Source organism: Anomaloglossus baeobatrachus, chromosome 6 (genome assembly GCF_048569485.1).
Source record: "Anomaloglossus baeobatrachus isolate aAnoBae1 chromosome 6, aAnoBae1.hap1, whole genome shotgun sequence".
NCBI lineage: Eukaryota > Metazoa > Chordata > Amphibia > Anura > Aromobatidae > Anomaloglossus > Anomaloglossus baeobatrachus.
Window position 1 is genome coordinate 163,788,617 of NC_134358.1, and position 22,699 is coordinate 163,811,315.

Here is a 22,699-nt window from a genome sequence, read left to right on the forward strand (position 1 = left end):
AAGCAAAAAATACCTGTTTTATCTACCACTGCTCCAACATTAACGCTTTTGTGGCCCAGTGCTGGTCTTTGCCTTTAGTGCACAGGACCACTGCCAATCACTGCCTGCGGGTCTTCTACTTACTGGAACCAGTGATTGTTTTCCATATCAGCAGATTATCTCTTTATAGGGAACTTGTCACCAGTTTTGGTGACTATAACCTGTGGCCACCACCACTAAGCTCTTATATACAGCATTCCAGAATACTATACATAAGAGCCCAGGCCACGCTGTATAACGTAAAAAACACTTTTATAATACTCACCTAAGGGGCGATTTGGTCCGATGGGTGTCACTGCTCTCGGTCCGGAGCCTCCTCTCTGTGGCAATCGCCGTCATCTTTCTTCTGAGGCTCGTGTGCATGACGCATCTTACATCATCCACACTAGCTGGTATTGAGGTCCTGAGCAGTGTACTTTGATCTGCCCTGCTCAGGGCAGATCAAAGTATTGTAGTGTGCATGTGCGGGCGTCTAACCTTTCCTTTTGCCTGTGCATTACAGAACTTTAATCTGCCCTCAATGCTGGCCTGTATGGATGACGTAGACGCATCATCCACACTGGGCTGAGTAGAAGGAGGACGGAGATTGCAGCATAGAGGAGGCTCCCGGACTGGAGAGCGGCGTCTCCCATCGGACGAGACCACCCCCTAGATGAGTATTATAAAGGTGTTAAGTTATAGAGCGCAGCCTGGTCTCTTATATACAGTATTCTGAATGCTGTATATAAGAGCACACTGGTGGTGGCCGTAGCTTATAGTTGCCAAATCTGGTGACAGGTTCCCTTTAATATGCACGAGTAGCATAAATGCTGGTTTTCTGAATAGCAGCAGGCCAGGGTAATTCATAGCCTGACACTGAACAAGGCACATTGATCTGTGTGCGGACTGGCACTATGCCACACTGTCACCCATAGCCGCCCGTCACCTCATCGTCACAGAGACAGGGAGGCATGCATCGGCCTTATTTTGCACTTATTGTGGCAGCCAATATATGCGACCCTTATCTTTGTCTCTAAATATCTTACATATGCCAATGTTCCTCATTTACAACCCAATTTAATTTAAGAATATAAAAGTATGAATCCATAAAAATGTTACGTAAGAAGAATAAAACAAAGCATTTCCCCGGTAGCCAAAAAGTAATGAGAACGAAAAACATTGTGTTAAGTGGGTACTTGTAACTCTTCCCTGTCACTTAGCAACTGTCTAATCAGAGGAAGTCTGCAGCAATCCAGACTATATCACTGTGAGCTGGATCTGCTTTTATCTGCGCTCAACACCTGCCAAGAGGTGGGGCGGCCTCCGAGCGATGAGTGCGCTCACACTGCATGGGAATTAATCGCATGCATGGACAATAGGCCGAGCAGATAAGTGGAGGCTGAGCCCAAAGACAACAACCTGTTTCCCTGTATCACAGAATTAACTGTCAGCGCTGTGCCGCTCTTATGCAATCAAGCATTGCACATCCAGAAGCATCTGACAGATTAAGTGTTGGCTGTTAACACATCAACAGCTTTTTATGACTACCTCAGCACTTTTGTATTTTGTGGGTGGTATTATATAACTAACCTGTAATAATGCCGATTCCGCTAACACTCAATGTTCACTCATCAGTTATAATGGCAATGCAGTGGGATCATCCAATAGTAAGATAAACAGGATTCCTGCAATCATGCCGTCCTGATTACTACTATTATGAGAGCAATCATACTGTTTTAAAGCTCCACGCTGAGTATTGAGTTAAGGTTGGGCTCACACTAGTGTATAGCATCAGATGCAACGTATTAATGACATAGGCTCAAACTCTGCTGGAGCGCGATCCGAGGGTCATTCACTGTGATACCATTCTCTCACATGCGAGAATCGGATTACAGATATTGCCTGTCTCTGAGTATATTGCGCTGCATTCGGATGACATCCAAGCACAGTCTGAAGTTTCACACTCTCCCATAGACGTGTGTGTGTGTGTGTGTGTGTATGAGTGTGTGTGTGTGTGTGATCCGATATACGCTGCCAATCGCAGAATGCTGTGAGTTTTTCCTCAGCCCGATTACAGCTTAGGAAAAATACACAGATCTGATCTGCATCATTGAACAAACAGTCTGAGTGCAATCTGATTTTTTTTTTTTAAATTGGATTGCACTCGTTCGATTCATACGTTTATGTGACCCCGGCCTAGGAGTATAGGTTTGAATAGCTGAAAACAGTATTTGGATGTGACCCTGCTTGTATCCCTCCACTAAAAAGAAATTGAATAGGATAAAAGTTTGGGCTTTGCCCTAATTTCTTGAAGTGTAATGTCCTTTTAGTTGGACATAAAGGCATGGTAGACTACAGAACTCTGCTACAAAAAATGTGCACCACCATATAGCAGATCAAGTGGCGAGAGATAGAAAACAGATGACACTCGGACCTCACTTTGATCAAATTGTGATCCCAAAAGAAAAATCAGAAGTCCATTTTTTCCACATGTGAGAAAACATAGACATCTGAATGAGCCCTAATACTTCATGAATGAAGCAAGCATGTATAGTAATTGGTGCCTCAAGAGGCTCCAAAAAGTCCCATGACATATAAAACACCAATAATGTAAATAATACATAGTAGGTGGGAGACCCTGGTACAGATCATGTTTTGGGGTCCAGGAACATCAATCAACAAGTCTCACATCCTTGGCATGAAGGGCTTAGTAAAAATGTTCACATAGCACACATTGAAGTTGAGAACATGGGGATGGTGTGCTTGTACAGGCAGCAACTACTTGAGCTAAAACAGGGTTCAATATGTTTGGCACTTACATTTTTGCAATGCAATATGGTCACTTGAAGAACAAATCAAAAAAGTATAGTGATGGAAATGTCGGTTATGTCCTAAAATTATGGATGAATGCATTCACACCTATTATTTGGATGAAAAGTGTAAATACACAAAAAGTCAGTAGTTTTCTTTTTTACTGTCAAAATACTCCCACTACCAGTTTTCAGAAGAGGCAGATTCAAGCAGACGGGTGTTCAGACAAGAGATTCAAGGTCAAGCCAGCATTCATGTCTGCCTGTACAAGCACAAAGAGCTATTATTTTTCATAACTAATGCGAAGACAGCCAAAGACTTTTTTTTTCTCCTTACAAAGACATAAATCAGTGAAAAGAAAAACACATTTATGCCTAAAAATAGAGCATTACATAAAAATGAAAGAAAGTTATACTCGAGAAAACGAGGCGCAAAGTAAAACAACTCATTCAAAGGAAATGAATCACACACTCCGCATACATCTACTGAGTAGTTACAGACAAGGCACAGAATTTAGCAATCGGCTAAACTCATTCAGAAGGATTTACTTACAGTGAACGTCTGACAACAATTTTACTTACAAAACTAGTGGTACTGGTAGCAAAGGTCCTAGAACAACAATGAAAACTATACTTACACCTTCATAGCAATCTAATGTGTTAGTGCTGACAACTTAAGCTTTGAAGTAGCATGAAAATGAGCATAGTAGTGGATTGGAGATGTGTCAATGATCTACAAGTTCACTGACTTTCCGCTAACACATTTCCAGGCTAATTGGGGTGTTGCTTCCAACTTACATTTTTCAGCGATGGCACATCCAATTACCACAAAACAGGTATAATTTTTTAAATGTTTGTACCATTGGTCCAATAAGTAGAATCATCTTGATAGATTTCCTTTAGGCAAATGTGCCAAATTTCAATTGTACACTGTACCCTCAAATATTATGTACAGAAATTATGTAATTATCTATCACGATGGATGAATATACCATTAGCTACATATGTATGTTTGATTTTGTTTTTTTTCCAGAAAGTGGTGACATGGAACTCCTCAAATGTGGTTCTTAAGTAAAATTTCATACAACATCATACCTACATCAGGGTTAGAAGCGGCTTAGCTCCTGACTGTCCTCCTCCACGTAGATACAAGCACTAATATCAGACTGCCTGAGGAAGATTAGGGGAGGACCAACCACTAGGATTTTGCAATATGAACTAAAATCAGTGCCATAATGGCACTAAGATGCTGAATCCAGGCATACCTGTTGTTGAAAGATGGGTTGCTTGGTTGCAGAAATATCTTTAATCAAAGTTGGAGAAATGCACTGTACTTTGACAAATGCAATGAGGGCAGGCCTGTGTGTGTCGGTTGAGTTCTCGCTGCAAAGTCTTCCTCCAGTGTCCCGAATGACGTGCCCCCTTTTCTGTATTTGAATATTGCACCGCCATTGCTGATGGCGGCGGTGGTGCGTGTGCATTCACACAGTAATTCTCTCTTCATTAAAATGGCTCCGGAGTCCACGCATGCGCGAAGCTTGATCTCTGGCACCATAGTCTTGAAGACACTGCGGTGAAGATGGCCTGCTGGTGAGCTTGAGAACTTAAAAAGGCCTGGAAGTCTACAGAAGACAACAGTGTTGGATGATCGCAGAATCCTTTCCATGGTTAAGAAAAACCCCTTCACAACATCCATCCAAATGAAAAACTCTTCCTGAATTGGCATAATCTGTAACCAATGGACATGGCTTTGAGTTAGTCAGGAAAATTAGTAATGTATGATGGCCAATCAGATTACATGGATCGCTCAAGTCCAACAGAAAGAAAAGTGCTATTAAGAATCATCTATCTCTCCATTCTCACTCATAGAGGGATCCAATGCCGAGCATACTAGCTCATATGGAGGCCCTACATGGACCTCTGATGATGTCCGTATGAAATATTAAGAGCATGTAGACTGAGGCTGCCTGCATAAAAATGACCATGCTACAAAGTAGAAATAAAGTAAAAATTTGGACACATAGTGCAAATAGGGTCTTATCCGGGTTAAGAGAGTAAAGGGTAGAAATCGTGCTCACCTGATGTGGCAGTGATAGTCACAACCACCACACAGACATAAAATGTCTGCAGCAGCCCCACGTTGCAAAGGACATCTAAGAGTGGAAGGAAGGGGTTAATTCTGTGCTGCTGATGGTTAGAGAAGACAGAAGATTAATTGATCCTGGAGTGTAATTTATTGTCAACACGTTTCAGAGCAAAACAATCACAGTCAAATGCATTTCATTTGTTTTATTTTAAATTAAAAAGTGGTATGCAGAGCCCAAATAACGAAGATTCAGTCACTGTCCAAATATTTGTGGACCTAACTATCGGCCAGAATGCCGATCGTATGTTGCATTATTTGGATGTTCAATCTGAACATCAACACTCAAGACTAAAAATTGATAGAAAAAATTTACTTTATGGAGGTGAAAACAAAGTGGGCTTGCACATAATGGCAATGAGCCATATGATTGTCTTGATGAAAGCATTTTGCTCCAAAACGTGTTGACAATCACATTCCAGGATCAATTCATCTTCAGTCTTCATTGGCAGCACAGGCTTAACCCCTTCCTTCCACTCTCAGATGCACTTTACAAAGTGGTAATAAGGATTACTGATGTCTTCTAAGATCCAATTTATATTTAATGCATAAAAGTAACCACATGTTGTCGCACGACCCATTCTACCCTCACCTACTGTATCCTCAAGCTCTTCCCATTAGATTGTGAGCCCTCGCGGGCAGAGTCCTCTCTCCTCCTGCACCAGTCTGTGCCTTGAAATGTTCACGATTATTGTACTTGTCTGTGTATGCCCCTTTTTAACATGCAAAGCACCATGGAATAAATGGCGCTATAATAAATAATAATAACAACAACAACAACATATGCAGAAGGAGGCTGTAGCTAAAATTTCTTCATGCATACATTGAAAAATATAAAAGTGCATTAGCAGTAACAATCCCTGATCATCTTTATTCATAAGAGGATAATCTTATTTACAATCGATCTTGCTCTATTTTCAGGCTGTATATCATAGCTGCGAATGTAAGATATGAGTTATGCATAAACTAAGGGATAGGCAAAAGTTATGTCAGGCAAGAAGCAGAAATAGTACAGAAAATATTTGCAGCAGTTGTCTCCTCAAATGCTAAAATGTAAACACGATTTGTACATTCAGTATATGTATATACATAGCGAAAAACGTATCAAAAAATTCTGCCAGAAAAAGGCATGAAATATTGGGGACAGGAACACTGTACTTTGTTGCAGAATATATTGGTGCTATATAAGCAACACAAAATAATAATAACATAAAGCGACTCTTCAGTGTAACATGAAGATTTATCACTAAGGTTATGTGCACATGAGCAGGACCCACTGCATCCTGGATGCGGCGGGTCCTGACCTGTGGGGCCGTGAGTCTCCTTCACAGATGACCACAGCTGCTCATGCCCACCATACAGGCTCGGGTAGTTGCGGTCTCCCGCTGTGTTCTCCCTGCAGAGAACACTTGCGTCTAAGCAGCAAAAAATTGACATGCTGTGACTTGGGAAGCCGCACTGCAGATCACTTTTCTAGAAATTCCATCCACTGTGCTTGTACAGTGAACCCTGATAATGTGCACGCAGCCTGAGAGAATTTTTAGCACCTCCTTCTACTGCATAGTGCCCTTCCCTTTCTTTCAGCGTGGCCGCCCTGCTTCTCAAAAATGTCCAACACAATTTGTTAATTTGTGCCAATTGATGTCCTACTTTTGTCATGAAAAAAACCCACTCAATTGACACAAATATACAAGTTGAATTACAATGCCTTGAAAAAGTATTCATATTAAAAATATTTCCACAATTTTTTACATTACGCTCAAAAACCGAAATGTGTTTTATTTGAGATTTTATTTGATATACCAACAGTAAGTACCATAATATTTGTGAAATATAAAGGGTATGAAAAATAGTTCAAAAATATATACAGTACCTGAAAATTGTGATGTGCATTTCCATTCAGCCCCCTGTAGTCTGATACCCCTAAATAAAATCCTTACTGACCAATTGGCTTTATGCAAGTGTGGCAAGAAATATAATTACCACCAATCCCTAAGGAAAAACCAGTGCAAGATATTCCCATAAAATTATTTTTTTATTACAAACATATAAAAACCAATTATACAATGTAATTTTCCAAACAGAGGATCCACTTATGGGACTCAATTTATCCACTATTACTAAAGTGCATTTGCATAAAATTGAAGGCCTATTAGCAACTGTATACTCATTATCACATGACAATAATCAACATAGCGATATGAGCAATAATTAATATCAAGAAGGAATCCTTTCCTGCAGCATCTATATTTGTTGTTTAATCTAACCAGTTTCTAAATTGTTTACAACCCACAGTCCATTTTTATATAATTTGTCTATTCAGACTACAATTAATTAAATACAGTCTTAATGCTTATTAAATTACTGATGAAAAAACATTTCCTTTTTAAATATAGTTAACGCTGAATTGAAAAAGGCCCGTAAGTTGATAAATGTTACAATACCTGAATTGAGGTGATATTAGTGCAAGCAGAAAAAAAATCAGTCTGCCTTCAGTAGCTTCCTGTAAGCTGTGGATAAAGTGTCCTCCTACAGTCCCTACGCGCGTTTCCACCTTTCTTCTTCAGGGGACTTCCCCTGAAGAAAAAAGGTGGAAACGCGCGTAGGGACTGTAGGAGGACACTTTATCCACAGCGTACAGCAAGCTAAAAGTATTAAGCCTGCATTTAATTAATAGTCTGAATAGGCAAATTATATAAAAATGGACTGTGGGTTGTAAACAATTCAGAAACTGGTTAGATTAAACAACAAATATAGATGCTGCAGGAAAGGATTCCTTATTGATATTAATTATTGCTCATATCGCTTTGTTGATTATTGTCATGTGATAATGAGTATACAATTGCTAATAGGCCTTACATTTTTTGCGGATTTTTTAGTGGATAAATTGAGTCCCATAATTGGATCCTCTGTTTGGAAAATTCTATTGTATAATTGTTTTTTATATGTTTGTAATAAAAAAATATTTTTATGGGAATATTTTGCACTGCTTTTTCCTTAGGGATTGGTGGTAATTATATGTTATTGGGTGCTTTTCCCAATACTATATTATGGTCAGAGAATAGAGAATTACAATGCAAGTATGGCAAGCAGACAGAAATTTTTGAAAGAAAGCCATAAGAAGTCCCATTTGCAGTTCGCAAAAAGCCATGAAGGGGACACAGCAAGCTTGTGGAAGACGGTTTTCTTGCCAGATGTGACCAAAGTAAAGCTTTTTGGCTTAATGCAAAATGCTATATGTGGTGGAAAACTAACACTACACATCACCCTGAAAACATTGCCTCCATCGTCAAACATGGTGGTGGCAGAATCATGCTCTGGGGATGTTTTCCTCAGCAGGGACAGGAAAACTGGTCAGAGTTGAATGGAAAAAGTATGGCAATAAATACAGGGCAATACTGGAGGAAAATCGGTTAGATGCTGCAAAACACTTGAGACAGATTTAGCTTACTGCAGGACAACAACCCTAAACATAATGCCAAAGCTACCCTGCAATTGTTTGGATCAAAGCAAAATCATGTAGGTCAATGGCCCAGTCACAGTCCAGAGCTAAAACCCATGGAGACTCTGTGCAAGACTTGAAAATTGCTGTTCACAGACGCCTCCATCCAATCTCACTGAACTATACCAGAAGAAAAATGGGCAAATATTTCAGCCTCTAGATGACCAAAGCTTTTAGAGACACAAACCCAACAGACTTGCTGCAGTAATTGCAGCAAAAGGTGGTGCTACAAAGTAATGACTCAGGGGGCTGAATACAAATGCAAGTCAAAATTTTCAAATTAATATTTTGAAAATATTTAGAGAACCATGTATCATTTCCTTTACAATTCACAAATACTTACTATGTGTTGGTATATTACATAAATCCCAATAAAATACATTTAACACTTAGGTTTATGGGTGTAATGGGTAAAAAATGTTGAAAAATTCACAGGGTTTAAATACTTTTTCAAGGCACTGTAAACAGCCAAGCATGGCACTGTGCATGGATTCTGTTCAGCACAATTTTGGGATTGGACTGAAGCTTAAAGTCCAGCAGAAATATTCTATTCCTTGGCCAAAATTTTGATCTTCACCCTTCCATTCTCTTTTCTAAAACTACACAAAGCCATTTATTTATGCAATTGCCAGCAATTGTCCATGTTTCATGAATAACAGCCAAGTCTAAATGGTACAAAATATTACAGAACAAAGCATGTCAGTTACTTCAGAAGATCTGCAGTGACAATGTAGTCGCAGAAAGATGGAAACGGTGCAAGAGCCTTTCCACATCAAAGGGGTCAGTATGTTCCCTCAATCGCTTTGGAGGTGAAAGGCATAATGCGTATTTAATTTATTATTCTTTCATAGATGATCAAATAAAATTCTGAAAGCACACTTTTCACTGGAGACTGGATATTTAGGAAGCCAGTAAAAAAAAAAAAAAAAAAAAAAAAAGGGTTACCGTTAATGAATAATATAATAAAAACAGTTATTATTTGAGACACAAAAATTAATAGAAGGTGTTGGCATTGAAAGTTTACTTCTTTTGAAGACTTGCAAATCTCTTCATTTCAGAAGCTGGTCATGGGATAGTCCAAACAATCCAGCAATGAACCTCTCCATTTCTTAAACTTAGAAATGTCATTGAGAGACTTTGGAATAATTTAGACAACGGAAAAAAATGGCCTGCACACCTCTAGTATTAATCCAATACGCAGGTGCGCACATAGTGTTTTTGTATATGTTTGCATTTTGGCTGCAGCCGATGTGTGAAGGGCGCTAACACACATTATTTTTGTATAAGTTTACACCACAGACTAGTCATTTGACAAGTTTTCTTGTTGGCATGCCCCTCAAAATACATCTAATGATAGGCTTAGGTAGCACTACCTGAAATATAATAATCTTACATTACAATTATCTGCCAAGAGTCTTCACAGGACACCTGTCTCGGTCTTCTATCTGTTGCAGTTTAGGCTCATGTTCTGGGTCACTTTACCTTGTGAGACTCTGCTGCTTAAATGGATTCCCTTTCCTTTGGGGGGGGGGGAGAGAGGGTTAATTTCAGTTTACCTTCCAGCAGCTCCTGGTCAGGTATTTTCGGTTTGGACCACTCCCAGGTCTTATATATATACCCTCAACTTCCAGCAGAGGGTGCCGATTATTTTCATTCATTTGGAAGCTTGGCCAGGAGGTGGAAAGAGCTGGAGAGACCCTCTCTCTGTTGTGCTTTTTTAGCTGCAGCATTGGTGCAGGCTGCAGCATTTTGTGGTGTGCTTGTTACGGTATGGAAGTTACCCAGTAATCTGTTTGCTTGTCCACTTTTATGTTGTTTCCCCTTGTGCACTTTTAGTGGCTCCTTTCTATGTGGTTGTCGTGGTTACCCGTTAGTCTTTATTTGTCGTTGGGGTTATTGACTTCTGTTCTTGCCCCTTCCCCCCGGGTGGTGGGTTGTGGAGGGGGGGTCTTACCATCAGGGACAAGGACAGGAAATAGGGCAAGGTTGGGATCCCGAACCTCCCTACCTTTAAGGGTACCTCTGGGTGTTAGGGTGAGCACAGGGTCCCCAGCCTTAGTGACAATATAGGTTTCCCTGTGTTCCCCGGTCAGCCGTGACAACACCAAATTGTGAAGTGACCAGTGTCATATAATCCAAATAGCCTATTCAGAGAGAAAAAGGATTTAAAAACTCTAATTCAACCTATTGTAAGTAGCAATGCTAAAAGTCAATATCGAACCTTAAATGGGTCTTGCGCTATAATTTAGGATAAAAAGCCAAATCAGGAACACCCTTTGCAGACATGCATTTCCCCTTCATCAGTGCAAAGTAGGAGAATTAATTTAGTTGGGTTACAGGTCTATGACAGGTAGAGAGTGCCAACTCGGAGTAAGGAGACTAATAGGCCATGCAATGCTCCTCTAGGAATATAAATCTACAAATAGCCTCTTCAGATTGGAATTGTTCTATAAGTAACATATATAGTATTTAATATAAAAGTAAATAAAATCTCTAAATTTCCACGATTTTAGCCCTCCTGAAAATATTTGCTTTGACATACAGTTAGGTCCAGAAATATTTGGACAGTGACACAATTTTCGCGAGTTGGGCTCTGAATGCCACCACATTGGATTTGAAATGAAACCTCTACAACAGAATTCAAGTGCAGATTGTAACGTTTAATTTGAAGGTTTGAACAAAAATATCTGATAGAAATTGTAGGAATTGTACACATTTCTTTACAAACACTCCACATTTTAGGAGGTCAAAAGTAATTGGACAAATAAACCAAACACAAACAAAATATTTTTATTTTCAATATTTTGTTGCGAATCCTTTGGAGGCAATCACTGCCTTAAGTCTGGAACCCATGGACATCACCAAACGCTGGGTTTCCTCCTTCTTAATGCTTTGCCAGGCCTTTACAGCCGCAGCCTTCAGGTCTTGCTTGTTTGTGGGTCTTTCCGTCTTAAGTCTGGATTTGAGCAAGTGAAATGCATGCTCAATTGGGTTAAGATCTGGTGATTGACTTGGCCATTGCAGAATGTTCCACTTTTTTGCACTCATGAACTCCTGGGTAGCTTTGGCTGTATGCTTGGGGTCATTGTCCATCTGTACTATGAAGCGCCGTCCGATCAACTTTGCGGCATTTGGCTGAATCTGGGCTGAAAGTATATCCCGGTACACTTCAGAATTCATCCGGCTACTCTTGTCTGCTGTTATGTCATCAATAAACACAAGTGACCCAGTGCCATTGAAAGCCATGCATGCCCATGCCATCACGTTGCCTCCACCATGTTTTACAGAGAATGTGGTGTGCCTTGGATCATGTTCCGTTCCCATTCTTCTCCAAACTGTTTCTTCCCATCATTCTGGTACAGGTTGATCTTTGTCTCATCTGTCCATAGAATACTTTTCCAGAACTGAGCTGGCTTCATGAGGTGTTTTTCAGCAAATTTAACTCTGGCCTGTCTATTTTTGGAATTGATGAATGGTTTGCATCTAGATGTGAACCCTTTGTATTTACTTTCATGGAGCCTTCTCTTTACTGTTGACTTAGAGACAGATACACCTACTTCACTGAGAGTGTTCTGGACTTCAGTTGATGTTGTGAACGGGTTCTTCTTCACCAAAGAAAGTATGCGGCGATCATCCACCACTGTTGTCATCCGTGGACGCCCAGGCCTTTTTGAGTTCCCAAGCTCACCAATCAATTCCTTTTTTCTCAGAATGTACCCGACTGTTGATTTTGCTACCCCAAGCATGTCTGCTATCTCTCTGATGGATTTTTTCTTTTATTTCAGCCTCAGGATGTTCTGCTTCACCTCAATTGAGAGTTCCTTAGACCGCATGTTGTCTGGTCACAGCAACAGCTTCCAAATGCAAAACCACACACCTGTAATCAACCCCAGACCTTTTAACTACTTCATTGATTACAGGTTAACGAGGGAGACGCCTTCAGAGTTAATTGCAGCCCTTAGAGTCCCTTGTCCAATTACTTTTGGTCCCTTGAAAAAGAGGAGGCTATGCATTACAGAGCTATGATTCCTAAACCCTTTCTCCGATTTGGATGTGAAAACTCTCATATTGCAGCTGGGAGTGTGCACTTTCAGCCCATATTATATATAATTGTATTTCTGAACATGTTTTTGTAAACAGCTAAAATAACAAAACTTGTGTCACTGTCCAAATATTTCTGGATCTAACTGTATAAAAGGTGCTTCTTATAACATTGCTTTGAACTTTAATGTTCACTTGTTCATGTAACACTGGTTTATTCCCATACTTTTCAAACTGTGAAGTTGAGTGGAAAGTCATGTGTACTCAGTGGTAAGGTGCTGGTTGAACTGAGTGGTAGTCTCAAGTAGTAGACTTCTTGCTCCCCATATCGCGGTGCACGTTGCGCTCTCTACCTTCAATTTTCCCCTACTGGGCACAACGATCTCATAAAAAAGACATGGGATGGGTCGAAATGACCGAAATTTGTTGCTTGTGTTCCGTTATCTTTCACTATTTATTGTGTGTTCTCCACATGAATAAATTCTAATTTCATGCATGGAAGAATTCAGTGTGCAATAGTTTTCCATATCTACATATCTACTTTTCAAACTGTGTGGCCTCCTCAGTGGTGTGCTCCCTATTTATTGGTAAGACACAGCTGGGGAAGCAGTTTTCATGGAAGTGATCATATGTTACACAGTTCTTTTTACAGCTACAGCAATCTCTAGTTTATTAACATAATTATCTAATTACACTGTTCCACAGCCAAATTGGTTCAGAGATGAAAACAGTTGAACCTAACTAATTTTGTGGTGCAGAACATGAATATATCTTAAATTTGTTGATTGGCTTTATGTTGGAGATGCAGGCTTATATAAAATTGATGTCTTTCTGATTTCATCATTATTGCATTGTTAGTAGCTAGTCTATTACATATATTTAATCTATTGAGGCTACAGTATTCTATCATTTTAGGGTGGCCAGTCAAAAAACGCCAACTCAGGTCCAATGATGTAATCCTAATTACTGTTGCATCACCTACTTTTGTAAATGCTCTCTATGTAAGATGTACACTTTTAGGATTTTAGCTTAGTTTCTAAGCATATTGACTTGTTTTTTTTAGATATGCCTCATTCTTGTATTAACAAAGCGGCTAGTTTTTCTACATATGCGAAGAAGTCACTTTGGCGAAACGTGACTGGTGCTCCCCATTATGAAAGGCGTTTCAAGAAAGCAGTGCATATCATCTGCAATACGCCTAGTACCACATACAGAAGAACTACCAGTTGCAAAAGCACCAGAAATATTTTCAGTTGAGTCAAGTAAGGAAGAAGAAAGTGCTTGGTGTCATGAAGCATCTTCTTCTCACAACCCATACTAGAGATTTTCATCTGCCCAAGAGTAAGGATAAACTCTTAGGGGTACTTTGCACGTTGCGACATCGCTACTCCGATCTCGTCGGGGTCAAACCGAAAGTGACGCACATCCGGCGCCGGTAACGACGTCACAATGTGTAAAGCCTAGAAGCACCGATAAACGATCGCAAAAGCGTCGAAAATCGATGATCTGTGTAGTGTCGGTCATTTCCATAATTTTGCTGCAACGACAGGTACGATGTTGTTCCTTGTTCTTGCGGCAGCACACATCGCTGTGTATGAAGCCGCAGGAGCGAGGAACATCTCCTTACCTGCGTCCCGCCTGCAATGAGGAAGGAAGGAGGTGGGCGGGATGTTTACATCCCGCTCATCTCCGCCCCTCCGCTTCTATTGGCCACTTGCCGTGTGACGCCGCACGACCCGCCCCCTTAGGAAGGAGGCGGGTCGCCGCCCAGAGCGACGTCGCAGGGCAGGTAAGTGCATGTGAAGCTGCCGTAGCGATAATGTTCGCTACGGCAGCTATCACAAGATATCGCATCTGCGACGGGGGCGGGGACTATCGCGCTCGGCATCGCTACAATCGGCTAGCGATGAGCAACGTGCAAAGTACCCCTTAGACTCCAACCTATAACAGTTGAATCTCCTAGCATGACATGTTTGGATTTCTTTGTTCTGCAACCATGATAAAGATCTTGTCCAATACTTATTCATGTAAAGCAATCTTGTGGCACGCAACAACATCAACGGTTTAATGGAATCGCTGAAGATAAGTTAGAATCCAGAGGAACGGAGGCTCTTCATCGATTTGTCCAAAACAAGCCTAATATTGTTCTTGCTGCATAATGGTAAACCTTGATTGGGCACATTTTAAGTAAAATTTTGGATTACATTTATCCCGTTCTCTATGCTGAACACGTTCATTGGGGTTTCCATCTAAATCTCCAAATGACATATTTTAGATGACACCCCCAAGGTTATCTATGGTGAGGCAGCAAAGTTACTTTGCACACCGTCTCTCAACTATAGTTGGATATGTAGCCCACGTGAAAGAAATCTATGACAACATGAAACAGCTGTTGACGTACCTGAACTATGACCAACATTTGTAGCCCCTCTATGGTGACTTAAAGGTCTCCAGGGTGGATACACAAAGTACTGCAGCTTTCTGTGTGATTGAGATAGTTGTGCAAGAGAATATCCCTACAATAAAAGAGACTGGTCTCTCCAACATTCACTTCAACCAGGGATTAAAAATGTATTGCATCTAGCACATGTGGATCCACATAAGATTATGTTACCACCATGGCATACCAAGTTGGGCCTAATGAAGAATTTTGTAACGGCAAAGCATAAAAATGCAAAAGCATTCACGTATCTCATTAATAAATTTCCAAGGTTTAGTGAAACAGAAATAAAAGGAAAGAGTCTTTATTGGACCTCAGATTCGAAATCTTCTTTAAGATGAGGAGTTTCTCCATTTGTTGCTGGACAAGGAAAAAGCTGCATGGGTAGCATTCACATTAGTGGTGACTAATTTTTCGGGCAAAAACTCAGGAGCAGATAATTATGAAGAGTTGGTGGAAAATCTTCTCAAACATACTGTATAAGGATTGTAGTTGAAACATTACCTTAAACCCTTTGACCCAAAGCCTTATTTTCACTTTTTCTGACCAGGCCAATTTTTTCAATTCTAACTAGTGTCACTTTATGCAGCGAATAACTTTGGAATGCTTCAATGAATCCCAGTGATTTTGAGATAGTTTTTTTTCAGGACATATTGTACTTCATGTTAATGGTAAATTTAGGACAATATTTTTTGCGTTTGTGAAAATATCTGAAATTTGGTGAAAATTTTGTAATTTTCAAAATTTAGAATTTTTACCCCCCTAAACCAGAAAGTTATCTCACACAAAATAATAAATAACATATACGACATACCTACTTTACATAAGCATTTTTTGAACATTTTTTTTGTTAGGAAATTAGGATTAACAGTTTATCAGCATGTTCTCACTTTTCCAATAAAATTTACAAAACCATTTATTTGGTTGGGGGGTGGGGACCACATCACATTTTAAGTGACTTTGTGAAGCCTGTTTAATAACAAAACGTGACACCATTCTAAAAAACTACACCCCTCAAACTGCTCAAAACCACATTCAAGAAGTTTATTCACCCTTCAAAGGAATTAATGCAATGTGGAAGGAAAAAAAATAAATTAAAATTGTACTTTTTTCCCACAATAATTTTACTTAGCCCAAATTTTGCATTTACACAAGAGTAACAAGAGAAAAAGCACTGCACAATTTGTTGTCTGCCATTGTAGTGTCTAGTACATTGTAGTGCCCATGCATTGTAGTGCTCATAGATTGTTTACGGGGTGTGTTTATCCAGAAGCACAAGCTGGAGACAAAGTAGGCTTATGCACTACAGAAATAATTATGTGCACCTACATGTGGTTTAGGCACTCTGTGGGACTGAGAAAGTAGGGGAGCATTTGGATTTGGGAGTACAGGTTTTGCTGGGATTTCTTTGTTGGCGGGGAGCCATAGTGCTTTCTAGAGTCTTTGTGCTACTAGTAACGAGGATGTCCCTCTATATTTCTATTTACATATGACCAACTTTCTTGGGAACTTGTCTTTTTTGTGTGAATTGAGTTGAAGCATTTATTGAGCACATTTTCCATAACAATTTGGATCATATTTATCCCCTGCTCTAGGCTGAGCACTTTCATGTGGGTTTCTATCTAAATCTCTAAAATGACAGGATTCAGATGACATCCCTGATGGATCCAGTCACTATGATGAGGCAGCAGAGTTACTCTGCACTCTGAATATTATATATTTGAGCAAAATACACATCTCAATCATTATTTCAAAATTTCAAGAAAAAACACTCCATAGTAGTATGAAAAATCAGAAAAAGACAGGAGTTTTTTGCAAGGCAATAAAGAATCTTATTCATACAAAAATTAGCAAAATATCACATATTATAGAACAGACATAAGGATTAAAAAGTGCTATAAAAGGGGAAACACCCAAAGATATGTGGGACAGAGAAGCACGCTCATATTACTATCAATAGCAAGGGTACACAGGCCAGACTTGAATAAATACATAAGTCACAAAAGTACAGTGTCAAGCCTCATATCAGTCGCTTACCCATAAATAAAGACCGTCACTAGTGCGTCCCACAAACAATGAAACCCATCCAACGCGCATTTCGCGTCGCACATCTCAGCTTCCTTTGGGCGTTTCCCCTTTTATAGCACTTTTTAATCCTTATGTCTGTTCTATAATATGTGATATTTTGCTAATCTTTGTATGAATAAAATGCTTTATTGCCTTGCAAAAAACTCCTGTCTTTTTCTGTTTTCTCTTACTCTGCACTCTGTCTGGCCTCTGCTCAGCATTGTCCTTTTCAGAAGTGCACAAAACTGGTCAACCACGATTTTATGCACCACTGATAAGATGGACACCGTGTGAACATAGGACAGACTAAGGGGTACTTTACACGCTGCGATATTGGCCCGTCGGTTGTGCGTCACATCGCTGCCCGTGTCGCACAACCTCAATTAAACCCGTCACACGCACTTACCTGCTTAGCGACGTCGCTGTGACCGCCGAACCGCCTCCTTTCTAAGGGGCGGTTCGTGCGGCGTCACAGCGACGTCACACAGCAGCCGTCCAATAGCAGAGGAGGGGCGGAGATGAGCGGCTGGAACATGCCGCCCACCTCCTTCCCTCCTCATTGCCGGCAGGTAAGGAGATGTTCGTCGCTCCTGCGGTGTCACACATAGCGATGTGTGATGCCGCAGGAACGACGAACAACATCACTCACCAGACAACGATATTCGTTGTTTGGACGACCTCTCCAATACCAACGATTTTTACCACTTTTGCGATCGTTGTAGGTTGTTCCTACGTGTCACACGTTGCAATGTCGCTAACGACGCCGGATGTGCGTCACAAACACTGTGACCCCGACAATAAATCGTTAGCGATGTCGCAGCGTGTAAAGTACCCCTAAGTTCAAGGTGACTTCATCTGTCTCACTATTGGGAAATCTTCCGTCAGGGGTTCTGTCTGAATCTCAAATTTCAGAGATTTACACATAAACCCTGGTGTAAGCGCTCAGTGTTGAGTGCAGGTTTTATCCACTTTTTACACCATTCACCTTGTGGCTTAAGTGATTAGATGGTTTTATTCTTTGAGTCGGTGCAAATACAGCGATACTAGATTTATATTTTATTTTTGGCCTTAGAAGAGTGGAGTGGTGCAGTCCTGTTCCAGGAGGAACATGAGCAGCATAGAAGGGAGGAAGGCAGAGCAATCAACCCCTGGGTGCCTGGCTATTGAAAGGTAAAATTGAAGGAGTGATTGTGTTTTTCCTGTCCCTAAGGGCATGAACAGAGGATAGAGGGAGGGAAGGGGTTATTTAAAGGGGTGGTTCACCCATTTTCATTACTGGCCCATCAATATTATGTTGAGAAACAAGGCTTCTCTCAAATACTTTGTGTTGTCAATAGTGCCTGTGAGCGGCGCTATTGCGGACCGTCCTTCCCCATCGCCTGACTCTCGGGCTCTGTGACCTCAGGGATCCGGTAATGTCAAGTCAACTTCCTGTTCACCTGACATTACAGAGGCCGGCCCCATCATCTCCCCGCTCCCTCCTCCCTCACTGCAGAGCGTGTAAGCAGGAGGGATGCTGGGCTGTAATGAGAGGTGAAACACTGCCCACAGTACACTGACTCACAGAGACTGGGGCCAGCCGTGGTGATGTCAGGTGAACAGGAAGATGTAAGGTGAACAGGAAGAATGCTCGGACCTGACACCCATAATGTTATGGTGCACCATCACATTATGGGTGTCAGGTCCGATCATTCCTACATGAACAGTGTCCTGGAAAGTGGATTAGTCATCGTGGGCCAGTTGAATGGCCAATAAGGTCTCCCGATCTGACCCCCTGAAACTTTTATCTTTGGAGTCATCTGAAGGCAATTGTCCATGCTGTAAAGATACAAAATGTGCAGCATTTGAAACAATGGATACTGGAAGCCTGTGCTAGTATTTCTTCTGCGGTGTTGCCATCAGTGTGTCAAGAGGGAGAGAAGAGGGTTGCATTGACAATCCAAGACAATGGGCAGCACTTTGAACACATTTTATAAGTGGTCATAAAATCGTAAATAACTAATGAACAAATAAAGTTACATTAAAACCAAGCACACCGTTGTTTTTCTTGTGAAATTCTCAATGAGTTTGATGTGTTACATGATCCTCTTCCCATTGGAAAAAATAAAGTTGGATCCAAAATGGCCAACTTCGAAATGGCCACCATGGTCACCACCCATTTTGAAAAGTTTCCCCCCTCCATATACTAATGAGCCACAAACAGGAAGTTGATATCACCAACCATTCCCATTTTATTTAGGTGTATCCATATAAATGGCCCATCCTGTATATATTTTTACAGCACAAAATATGTAGAACTGTGTTTATTTGTATTTATGTATTTGGTTTAATGTACTAACTAAAGACTAAAATAGAAAAATATTTCTAGATTTTTCAATCTGAGCACGGACTTCCCCAACAGATGGTGAGATCCAGAAATGATTTAGGTTTATCTAATGAGACTCCAGTAGAAAACGTTTGAGAAATCATGTTTTATGGCATACTGGAAAAATATTTTGTACAAAATCAGAATTAATATAACCAAGAAAAAAGAGTCTTTCAGTTTGCCAAGTAGCAAATATACCCACACAAGCCATATTATGAAAATATATATAAATATTTATTATAGAGGCTGTAGGGGAAAAACAATACATAGGCATACATATATGAACATAGGACCAAGGGAATTAGTGCTGAAGGGGAAAACCCCACGTGTCCCAAGCTTGGGACACGTGGGGTTTTCCCCTTCAGCACTAATTCCCTTGGTCCTATGTTCATATATGTATGCCTATGTATTGTTTTTCCCCTACAGCCTCTATAATAAATATTTATATATATTTTCATAATATGGCTTGTGTGGGTATATTTGCTACTTGGCAAACTGAAAGACTCTTTTTTCTTGGTTATATTCATTTGTAGAGTTGTTGCCTTTATTCATCAAGTGGCCCTCTTTTGATTTATTTCAGTGTTTACTGTGGTTTCACAGATTCTTCTCAGGGTCCCATGGATCTGAAAGCCCGCGAAAAAGCGTGGGAGACACAATTGGACCGGGTGTTTGAAGCTGGCGGGGATGATTTACCATCTTTGAGTTCCAGAACTGCCTTGGAACATATGAATAATTTGAAGTCTATGCTCAATAGAAAAACACGTTTGTGGTGGAATGTGGCCTTTATGAAGAGGTACTTGGACAGGGGGCTGGTTCCGAGGGGATTGAGGGTCAGGGTCTTTCCCTCCTTTACCGTCTCTGATGATAGTATAAAAACTCAATGGGAGGAAGCCGCGGCAGGCTGTTCTAAGGTCTTTATGCGGCTACTCATAGAACTGAATGAGAAATCGATCTGTGAGTTAGAGACGGAGATTGGGGAGACCCAGGCCCTCCTTTCCTCGGAGCTGTCCCCTGAGGAGTTGTCCAAATACCATGAATCCTTGGATAAGGAGTTCTCCAAATGGGAGAAAGAAATCCTAAACACCAAAACAAAAAAGTATCAACGGGATGTTATGGATTATAAGAACGGTCAAGTATTCCGGTGGAGAGGGGTGTCACAGCCTAGAAAGAAACATCACGTCTCTATGACGTCAGTATCAGCGTCATCACTCTCCTCATTGGATGACGAGTCTACTTCGGATAAAGCACGGAGCATGAGACCTAACACGAGAGCTACCAATGTCCGTAATAGACAAGGCCCTGTGTTGGGTGGTGGACGTGGGACTCTTCCTCCAGCTCAGAAGAAAGGGATGGATCAGCATCTAGAGGTAATAAATCTTTCTAAACATGTCCTCACTCCCTCTCAGATTGAAGTCCTGAAATTAGGACTTTCATTTGTGCCAGAGGCTAATTTCAATCTTTTTGTAGTGATTAAAGACCTTCACCTATTTCTACGGAAATTAGTGCTACATAAATTGCATCATAGAAAAACCTCAGATGAATCCTCATGGTCCACTCTTGAAGAGGAGGCCATTGCCACCCTGGAGGAGCTGGAGGCGGAGTCCACCCACCACCCACCAGGTAATTTTCCACAACACACCATGCCTAGATCCACCACATTCCCGCCTTTGTCACTATGTCCCCCGATTCAAATCTTTGGGGATCTGGTTACGAGGGACATACGACGCATCTCCTTTAAGGGCGGCAATAATAACTTGACAAAACAGCAACAATCCGCACTCAGAGAACTTCAGTCTCTGGAGGATGTGGTTGTCAAACCCGCCGATAAAGGCGGGAATGTGGTAATATGGCCTGTGGAGCTATATGAAAGGGAGGCATGGCGTCAACTAAGAGACCGGGATGCTTATGAATCTCTCCCTTATAATCCTGTACGTGGCTACACCAATGACCTGGAGGCGATTCTGTTGCGGGCTTTTGAGGAGGGAATTATCCCTAAGAAAATCTATGAGGGCCTCTTAGTCAAAACTCCAGTGGTTCCAACATTTTACCTCCTCCCCAAGATCCATAAAAACCCGAAAGTGCCTCCCGGACGTCCTATTGTCTCTGGCATGGGGGGGCTTTGTGATGTTACTTGCAAATTCATTGAACATTACTTGCACCCACTTGTGGAGACATTGCCCTCCCATGTCAGAGACACTTCAGACGTTCTTAGGAGGCTAGAGGGTCTGACCTTGGAGGAGGGGGTATCACTGGTGACCATGGACGTCGAGGCCCTTTATTCCAGCATTGATCACCGCGATGGACTTGTGGCCGCCCAGTTCTTTTTGGATTCCAGCAATTTGGATCAATCTCTGTCCGGTCTGATCATGGAGTTATTGGAGTTTGTGTTGACGCACAACTTCTTCGTTTTTCGCGACCGGTTCTTCCTCCAGCGGCGCGGCACTGCGATGGGGGCGGCTTGCGCGCCGTCCTACGCAAACCTCTTTCTCGGCTTTTGGGAGAGGGAGGTTTTCGGGGGCGGCGTGCCGGCGAGCTCCCATGCGCAGTGCTGGCTCCGCTATATAGACGACATATTTGTCGTCTGGGGCGGAACCGGCCCTGAACTGGAGGACTTTGTGCGTCGGCTAAACTCCAACGACCGGAACATCTTTTTGACTCACCAGATCGGGCAGAGATCTATTGATTTCTTAGACATCAAGATATCCATAGAGCTGGGCGGAGCAGTATCTACTACCATCTTCCGTAAGTCCACCGCGGTTAATTCCCTCCTCCATGCCACTTCAGGTCACCCTAGGTCAACGGTGGATGCCATTCCTACTGGCCAATTTTTGCGGCTGCGTAGATTATGTTCCTCGGGTAATACCTTTGAGACTGAATCCAGTGATATGAGGGAGAGATTTATAAGCAGGGGATATAGCAACAGATCCATCAAACGTGGGTACCAGAGGGCTAAGTCCTCTAATCGCGATCATATACTGTCAGGAAGAGCCTCTACAGTGCAGCCATCTGGTTGTGTGGCCAGGTTTATCTCCACCTACTGCCGGCAGTGGGAGCAGATAAGGGGGGTGCTTAATAAGCATTGGGCAATTTTGCAAACAGAACCCTCTCTTGAGGGGTATTTGCCCGATCACCCCATGATGACAGCGAGAAGAGGTAGGAGTCTTAAAGATATGTTGGTGCATAGCCACTATGTGGCGAAGACTCCACCTCTTTTCGGATGTGGCCCACAACGAGTTGGCTGCTACCCATGTGGTAGCTGTAGGGGATGTAAGAACATTGTTAGGGCCACCACTTTTTGTTCTGCTGATGGCCT

At 41.4% G+C, this 22,699-nt stretch overlaps 1 protein-coding gene across 3 annotated transcripts in view; it reads right to left on the bottom strand.

Moving 5' to 3' along the window:
- CABLES1 (Cdk5 and Abl enzyme substrate 1) overlaps nt 1-22,699 on the bottom strand; it is a 151,935-nt gene that overhangs the window by 56,630 nt on the left and 72,606 nt on the right. Inside the window, exon 1 of one of the 3 annotated variants that reach the window (XM_075314455.1) lies at nt 4,094-4,512. The exons of the other annotated variants lie outside the window; for them this stretch is intronic. The gene's annotated coding sequence lies outside the window, so the exon portion shown is untranslated. Of the gene's footprint in view, nt 1-4,093; nt 4,513-22,699 lie in introns of those variants that run through there. 3 annotated transcript variants of the gene reach the window in all.